Here is a 9,770-nt window from a genome sequence, read left to right as displayed (position 1 = left end):
AGGCCTGTGGGATTTACCTCTTTTTGTATTTCTAAGTCATTAAGCAACAATAGCATCTTTATGATATTTAATGTATTGAATTTTACAACCATTGCTCTAGTAGTATGATGATAACATAGTTTATAATGTCTTTTAAATTTTGCTTCCACATGCTGTATTACCTTCCAACTTATGTGTCAACAATTTCTAGGCTTTACACAATGACAACAGGTACTCTGCACATTCCGAGTGTGAGACCTTCCTACATCCAGACAGAGCATTTTGATACCACTTACTACCATAAATACTATCAGAGAAATAGTAACTGCTGTAGTTAAGGTAGGAATAATGCAGTAATATCTAAGACCAACTGAAATATCTCTGTAAACAGCAAGGTGAGACAGTTTTGATTTTATACCAACTCTATAGCAAATTTAACAAATAATGCTAGGGAACACAGGTGACAAAAAACTGTATTTTCAGTTCCAGACTTCAAAAGTCAGCTACTGAAATAAGCTTCTCCTCTTCCTCTCCCAAGTGCCTCCTGTGCAAGTCTGAAGCAGTTAAAAGATTCTGCGTTTGGAATTTAAAATCTGAGATTACTTACAAATGTTTTAAAATTAACTGTTTCAGGGCACTAAATCAGACATGTACTATACAATAAACTAGTAAATATGAAGGTTCCCTGCAATTAGGCCTATGCACTTCAATGCAGATACATAACATACAGTTTGGAATATCTCAACACTCAGCCATTACAGTAAACAGGGGACACATTCAAAACTCAGTTCATTTTTCAACCTGACAGCAGCTGGAAGATTTTCTGCATGCAAAATATAGGAACATCTGGCCATCAAGAATATTTAAGACCTTACCTATTGATCTCTTTCATCTGCTTAAATTAATTCAAGATGTTAAGATGTCAAAAAATGGTGATTAAAGATCCCATGCATATAAAGCTGAAATCCCAATAAGCAGTAAAGAGAAGATAATACTAATACTACAAAACAAAACCAGCAGCAGAGTTCCCAAGTAAGAGATTGTAAACCTGGAAAGACCAGAAACTTGACTGCCAGAAATGGAGGACAGTATGGCTTATTAAATGAGAAAGGGACACACACACACACGAAATATATTTTCTTAGTTTGTCAAGAAGGATTTTAAAGAGAAAATGATTGCAAGGGAAGGGAAGAAACTAGCAAAGGGGGAAAACATGTTTAAAAACAACCCCCCCACAATATTACTTACAAGTATAAACTTCTCTAACAAAGACCTATTGCCTCTGCAAAACTCAGGTTTCACATACTAAACCCCTGCAACAGATTCATTTAAGTTAGAAACTGGAGTTTCACAGCATAAACAAACATGTATTGCTACAATAACTAGGTGACTTTTATTTTTCAGAGAGTGGGACCAAAATCAAGTCCCCAACACCTACCTTCGTTCTTCCAGAAACAATTTGACTACAGCAAGGACACTATCTTTATCCTGTACCTTTCCTGCCTTTTTGGTGCTAGAATAGAAATTTTATGGCTTGAAAACGAGATGTAAATAGAACTAGCTATTATTCTATGTCAGGAGCAAAGAGATGACATTAGAGGAGAATCCGTCCACACTAGAAGCCAGACTAAATTAAGTCTTGACCTGTAGCACACTGTGATTCTATCAGAATCTGGCTCCATGCCAGTTAGTCTCAATGTCAGCTCTGCAAACTAAATTCAACTATTAGAAAGTATATTTATCTATAGAAAAGAAGGAAAGCAACACACAATTGCTGCTTACATTTCTAAGTTTACAGAAAAGTAAAAAAGCATTATTTTAGTAGATGAAACACCTAATGCCATTAAGACTGAAAAATACATAAGTTCAAAAACATCAAAAAAGAGTGGCAACTATTTCCAATCAAAGCTGTGATTCCACCTAGTCTTTCTTTCTAAGGTCATGCAAGTGTCATTCCCACAATGACACTTATTAGTCACTTTAGGGCTTTGTATGGGTGCAGAGTGGGGACTGAGATAACAAACTAAAAGAGCAGAGGAAGAAGAGGAAGAAAAGTTAATTTTTCTTGTTGGGCTTTTTTTTTTTGAGAAGGATTTCACTAAATGCTTTGAATCATTTGCCTAAAACTATTGAACTAAAAAGTATTATAGTATGGTTGAGCAGCATTGCAAATGGACTACGTAGTTTTAAACATGGTTATTTATCAGATCACAGTAATCCATCATAGATCTCCTCTCCCTTTTCTTGACTACAATTTCAACGGGGCAGACCAGGGACACAGGTAGAAGCAGAGACCCAAACCTATTCCTTGGAAGTTCTAAGAAAGAGGGTTTTATTCAGGAGGGCACCTCACTACGCCTCTTTGGCCTGATCTCTCCTCAACCTGTGTGGGCTTATCAATTTTTAGAAGCAAATCCTGTAGGACTTTTGCCAGACATTAAGTCATATGCTCTCAGCCCAAGTATGCTGACAAGAATTTGGCCATAATACTAACATTCACCTGAAAAGTCCTTGTGAAAAATGCAGTGAGCAACAATTCTAATGACTTTGTGGAAGGACAGATCACCCACTATGTCACCAAGGTTATAGAAGATGATAACCATAAGAGGGAGGAAAAAAAAATCATCACAATTTCTGGAAAAAGGATGTATGGAGTTCCCTTCCCCCTGCCCCAAGCATAAATTCAGAGATCTGCCCTGAAAGCACAATGTCTCATCTACATCCAGACAGGCTAGAAGAACGTATGGTTAGCGAAGCATCTACTTTGTGTGCCATTCCTGGTTCACTTGTTAGCTGATGCATGGTGGCAAAAACCACAGTATATGTACCATTTCATCCCAGGTAGGATAGTTTTAAACTGAGAAGGAAATGAATACAAAAACTTCATAGCATTAGTTGGTCAGCTTATTTTAGAAAGGCTTTTCTTTTGGTGGCTGTGCACAAGCTTGTTTTATAAGGATTAGCATCTTTATTCTAAAGGGTTTAGCTGTTATATATATAACAAAGAGACGTGTACAAACAGTACAGATCTGCGTCTGGCTCTTGGGTGTTGACATTGGAGAGAATTCAGTTATAGCAAAGTCCCTAGAGATAGCAGATAGGACTTTATATTCTTTTTCAATTTGGAGGAGTGAATACCTGCTTCTAATACAGAAATAAATGATCTACTGCACCTGCAAAAGACAGGGTTTGTCTTCTTGAAGAAGGCAAGCTCAACTGTAGATTTTTGTTAGGACAAAAACTTCACTGGGAGGAGAAAACATAAATGTGCTACAAATACAAATGAAATTGCTACAAGGGAGAGACAGCAGTTTTTCCCAGCAGGGATGTCAGTATGCAATGAGAATGAGTCATTATGATGCAGCTTTGTGATTCAGACAATTCAAAGCCACTCTGGGATGTCAGACCACCAACATATTTTTGCCGTATGTGAATCCATTCAAAGATAAAAAGTACTCTTCAGTTCTTAACAGACTCCCACATCTCTAACAATTTTCTAATAAGATTTTTTTATTTTCTTTTTCAAATTTGTTGCTGCAAATCCGGTTTTAGATAACTTTTTCTCCTCAGTAAAGTGACTGTGTTTGTTTCAGGCCGCTCTTTATCAGTAAAACTAGAGGTACTATATAGCCATATAGAGCCTTAGGCAATTCAGACAAATATCCTAAACCCAAGACTAGATAAGGACCAAAAACCAGAACTGTTTTGTTGTTAATACTTTTTTTATTCATAAAGCTGAACAAGAAGAGCTCTTCCTCTGCAACATAAGTCTGAAACAACTGCTTTTCTGTCAGCTGAACAGGTTGAGGACAGTATGAATGTTTTCCTTACCCTCATGTTCAAAGTATAGACACAATGCCCTGTAGCTTATTTTGTGGCAGAATGCAAATTAACATGTAGAGATGGACTAATTCCTTGCTGTTTCCTAATCTATTTTTATTAATAATCACTAGAATCAGCCTTTGAACAGAATGGATGTATAAATAGATCTGCAGAGTTCAGGCACACAGTAGGTATAAAACGTGCTTTCTCATTATATACATTTCTAGTCTGCTCTCTAGTCATAACCCTACTAGAATGTTTCTAAACCTACAACATCAAAAAGAAGAAAGAATTTCCCACAGCAACAAAAGTGAGGCATAGATTCTGCTACTCAGAAGAACAGTTGGAAAACCTATGGGAACTTTTCTTCATCCTACTAGCCCCAGGAAACCTGGAAGAGGATTGGAATATAGCAGATACCATTCACTTTACCATAGGATCTGAAAGATTGTACCTAAGTTATGAAAGTCAAAGTCTGATTTTATTGATACCAAGAGTTTTTCCTCTTGGTAAGAAAGTAGACTGTGAATAACAAAAACAGGTTTCCTGGTGTTTGTGGAGCCTAATGATTAACAACTGTGCAATCTCAAGTGCATCACGAGTGCTAGTAGTACAAAGAAAATTTGTGAGATTTGAAGAATCCTTTGGACATCTTCAGGGACTGTAAAAGAATGGATTGATTTCCTCCAGCTCTCTGGAAGCCTACTCAGAAAGAGAGTTTCTCCTTTGGGCAGCCAGGAGAAGTAAATAGCTCAGCAGAAGCAGTCAGGAAGGACAGGGAAATGAGTCATCCTGATCCACTGTAATGATCTCATCAGTCCTTCATTGTGTCAAGTTATAAATATATAGTAAATATTGACAGGCATTTTGAGGCAGGTTTTGAAAGAGAACATTTTTCTTGTTTTTGTTCTTGTCAGGACAGATAATCCTCAAAGCAGCTTGTAGTTTCAAAGATTTAGGGAGAAACTCATTATGGAAAATATGAGAAATCCTTTTAGTGCAGATTTTAGGTTGATAAAGGCCAGTGAGACCTACTGGTGTTTTAAGTGTGAATACTCTCTCCTCATTTTTTCCCTCCACTATAATCTAGTTACGTATTTTACTAGAAACTTTTTCTTTGTAACTTCTAACATTTGCAGTCAGTTTTGCCTACCTCAATCTTTGAAGGACCAATGGCATCCTGTAATGTTCTGCATTGTTCAAAATAACATTTGAAACTACCATAAAACATTAACTTCTCATAAATATTGCACAAGTGATTATTTCCATTAAATTTACTAGAAAAATTGAATTTCTGTGATTTTCAGACACTTCCAGAATTTGAGGCTTCCTGCCTTAACATTCTCGTAGACTCTATTCCTCTTTTTTATTACAATTTCATTGCACTGCAAAACTATGCTGTATTTTTACTTAGACAAATTCAACTGAGATGGCAAAAACAGAGATGGCAAAAAGTGCTCTCTGACACATAGGGCACCACTCCCCCAAACACTAAATACCTCCTCATTCAAAACATACATTTCAGAGAAAAGAGTAGAAAACAGGGAAGAAACATCTTTGTGCCCATGTTTAAAAAATAAAAAAAGGAGAAATTGCATCTACTTTGCTTAGAAGTCCAAGCTAAGAGACATTCTTCAAACAGAAAACATCAAACCACATATTTGTGCTATTTGGCAAAGTTGTAAGCAACTGGAAGTACACTTCTCATCGGGCAGAATGTTCCTGTCTCTCATTATAAATTACCACCGAGCATTTAAGCTAATACGACTATCAAAGCTAAATCTTTCATGCTAATTAGTTGGAAGAATCATACTGAAAGGTATGTTGCAACATCTAAGAGTTTGGTGACTATTCCGTAGATCTAAAACAATTCCAGAATCCAATTTGCAGAAAATGCATTAATGCTTTATCATGTAGGGTTTTAACTCATGCTTTTAACTCATGCTTTTCAGAACCTAAGACAAAAAGATGAAGAAAACTGCTTACTATATTATTATAAAAATAGCTACAAAACCGTATCTGGTATTTTTTCTGCTTATTCACATGGAATATTATTCATGTGGAATATTACTCACACACACGCATTCCATTTTTCATCCACAGTACTCACCAAATCTGACATTATAAACCCGGGATCACCAATGGTCCTTATTCTATTTGACCTCTTACTGAGGTCAAAAATCTTACAGAGGTCAAAAGTCACAGAGGTACCTTAAATTTTGGAGGCCCAACATAAAAAGCATCACTGTGATTTTCAAGCACATTTGGAATTGACTACCCAAGAGCTTCACTGTTCCCTAGTAAAAGACAATATACCAGGAATTCAGCTAGGATCTTCAAATGAGAAACTCATCAGCCCTCCACTGTTTACTGCCTGTCCATAATCAGTGTTTCTGATTAAACTACCAGTCTCATGCCAGCACAGTCTCACAGTGATGACCTGGTAGAAGCATGGTAGCCACCATGAACTGGCTGTGACACACATGCATACCAAGAACCAGAACTGTCCATTCTTTTATTAAAATGTGAGGTAATCTCAAAAACATATTTCTGTTTACAGGTGACCATGCACACTCTATGTTCAAAAATATAATCATGTTTGTGGGTGCACTACAGAGATTAAAGTTATCATGTAGCTTTAATAAAAGATTCTATCTTTTTCAGCAAAAAAATCTGTTCAATGTAGTGTGACCAATTTTCTTTGGCTTGATTTCTCCACATTAACAAAGAGAATCCAATTAATGAAAGCCATTTAACTTTTTTTAATCTCATTTTAAATCCTTTTCTCCTTTTGAAGCTAGCAAAGACTGTCTAGAAAAACTTAGGCATCATAAATTAATCATTCTGTAGGAACTCATATGAGAAGGCATTAAATCCCATGCAAACTTGGGCATGATATGACATACTTATTTAATGAAGGAGTAATTTCTGGATTCTTTTGTTAAACAGTAAATTAAATTATTTTCCCATAAGCTTTGGTTTCTTCCTCTGAAAATTCACAGATGTTATGTAGTTGATGCAGAGCAAATTTCTGCTCACTAACCAAGTAAAAATCAGTTTATAGAAGTTTGGATGAGGTTTGTTCTGTTGTGACAAAAAGAAGAAAGAAGAAGAAACAGAGAAACATTTATAAAATGATCAGCAAACATATATTCGTGGATATCGGGAATGACAGCAGTAAATGCATGGCTAAATTTAGAAAAAGTAACCCATTAAGAGTGGGAAGACTGCACCTCAGATCTTACAATTCTGTTTTACAGACAGAATATATGTTTACTGGAGACTTTCTTCATCTTTATCTAGTTATTTACTGATCTTAGATACCATACAAAAAGAGATACAGTAATATTAGTGTATAGTATTTTCTAAATGAAGACTAATATCAGCACTTTTAGAAGAATCACCACAATACCAGAGAAGAGCTGTCCAGGAGTATTTGCAACTGGCCACGTTCTTTGTTGTAAATTCCCAAAGAGTAGTTTGAATCACTCTTCCTTTTCTTGTTGTGCAGTGGCCTACACTAACTCCCCCCGTTATTGCTTTATAAAGATGTTAGTAAGAGATTGTCCTAACCACTATTGTTTTAGAACATTAGAAGTGTAGCTTTTCTACCTGCACTGACTGAGCAGTGATTGTGTTATTCAGGGTTTGGGAAAGCAAGGGTATAATTTGGTGAACTGGTCAGAGAGACTCAATGGATGCAATGCTAGTTGGTGAGTGCAGTGAAGCCACTATAATACTTGTCAAGCATCACACCCATCCCTGTGACTGAGATAAACTGCTGAGAGGTCACACCAGCTGTACAATAATTGCCATTCTTTTGCCTTTGTACCTCAAGACTGTAAGGCTACATTTCTTCTTAAAATGCAAATGTACCTGCAAAAGCTGTACAAATGCTGGAAGCTTCCGGAGGGATCGTGACTCTCCTTATGGTGAAGGCCTGTGCATTGACTCAGCAAAACTGAAGAATATAGTTTGAACATGTAGCTGATGACTTTTGGGGGCCATTAAGCTTCCAACGAGCTTGAAATATGTTTCTGATATTGTAACTCCAGGTGATATAACCTTAAATATGATGATTCACAAAGACTAACCGGTTACTGGGATAGAGGTTGACTGAACTAACAGAGCCAAAGCAAGAAAAACTGATAGAATTCCCCAATACAAACCTTATATCTCCCCTCCTCTCACCAGGTACATCAAATATGCTCTTTAGAATTGCAGAAGTTTGGTTGCACGATCTTGCAAGTTTTCATTCTGCTATATTAGAGTCAGTTTTCTTCTCAACAATTCCTCCCCTTTCCCCACTCCTCAAATAACAAATCAGCTACTGTTCAAAAATGGCTTCTTTCCTCAGCAGTACCAGAGACCTGGCACACAGAACTGAGGATGAATTTAAAAATCACGTAACAGCAGCTTTTACAAATATCAGCTCATTGTTAAAAGTGTAATAAGTCTCTATGCTAATATTAACTACTTGAAGCTTACAAAATCTTTTTTTTTTTTCACTTAGCATTTTTTTTTTGTTAGTCCACAAGGAGATATCTATTTCAAAAGGCATTAGAAAAAAACCCCTTGCAACAGAAGATAAATACTGCATCCACACAGCAGCACAGATATCTTGCAAGGTGACATTAAACGTGCTAGTTCAGATATCACAGTAGCACAACACTTCATATGGATAATTTTCTTACACTCTTGGAAAAAAGTTAAAGATGAAGGTTATTCTCTGAAAACTCTTGTATCAGAAAGTTTGATTATCTACTGCCTGCTTAGAAATAAGAAGAAGCACTATGCTAGAATCTTGAATCTGCACTACATAGTACTGCAAAGGCTGGCTTCCCTTTGAGCCAGCTGGCAGAAGCAACCCTTAAATTCAAACAAATCCTATTGACTGTTCTTTGAGAAATATGTCTATATTCTTCAAATAATTTAGGGAAGCAAGCTTTAGCAGCAGATTTCAGTATATCTGTCACAAATGGCAACTGACAGGCAACCCAAACCATCTCTTACATCAGCAGAACAATCAGTCCAGTGTCAGTCAGGAGGGCACCAATGCCTGCTGGGGGCACTCCTGCCCACATACCTGCTACAGCTTCTAGATGCTTCCAGAACTGGATTGTAAGGGTAAAACCCCACACATCAGGAGAACTGGCAGAGGTGAGAAAGACAGCAGAATATTCCTTGTTTTTTAAAGGAATTTTATTTAGCAACTATTTATTCACAGAAAATTTTACTTTACCTGTTTTTCCTGAAAATAAAAAGCACAAAATCTCACAAGAAGAATTGTTATTTTAATATTATTGACAGACCATGCAAATGTATTTTTCAATTATTCACTAAATTCTTAGTTGTGTTTTGACAAATATTCTGAATACCCTGCCAAAAAGGAGTGTTATTTTACATTTTAGTTAGACTTCACTTAAAAATTTATCCATTGAATTTTAAAAAATCTATGTACATTTGATGCAGACCTATTTGCAAGGTAAAGAAATTTGTTACTAAGTTACATTTGAACACTAAAAATTAGACTAAATTCTAACTATTATATTTTTCATACAGAATCAAAGTTCAATTGCTACACACAAAGAGAGTAACCAACTAAAATCATTTTTATTTCAGACATTTTCAACACTGAATTTAAAAAATAAACATCATCAATTTAAGAATTTTCCTAACACAGTACATGGAAACTGAATTATTTGCTATGATTTAAGAATTTCTGTAACACATTACTTCCAGGATGAATTTTATTTTGGTTTGCAGTTCCTGGAACTGACAGTGAGTTGATGGCTATCTACTAACTATATAAATTTCTATTAATCTGCTTATCCAAACTCATACAAATAGAATATATTGTTTCAGGTCGGAAATAAGTTGAAAAGCAATATTTTTATTTAAATGCATTTTGGTATTATAAATCTGATTAAATTTAAATTTAAAATTACAGCCTGTATATACAGCCTAGG

This window comes from Pseudopipra pipra, chromosome 3, assembly GCF_036250125.1.
Source record: "Pseudopipra pipra isolate bDixPip1 chromosome 3, bDixPip1.hap1, whole genome shotgun sequence".
NCBI lineage: Eukaryota > Metazoa > Chordata > Aves > Passeriformes > Pipridae > Pseudopipra > Pseudopipra pipra.
The sequence above is the reverse complement of the archived record's forward strand: the minus strand, read 5'-3'. Positions refer to the sequence as shown.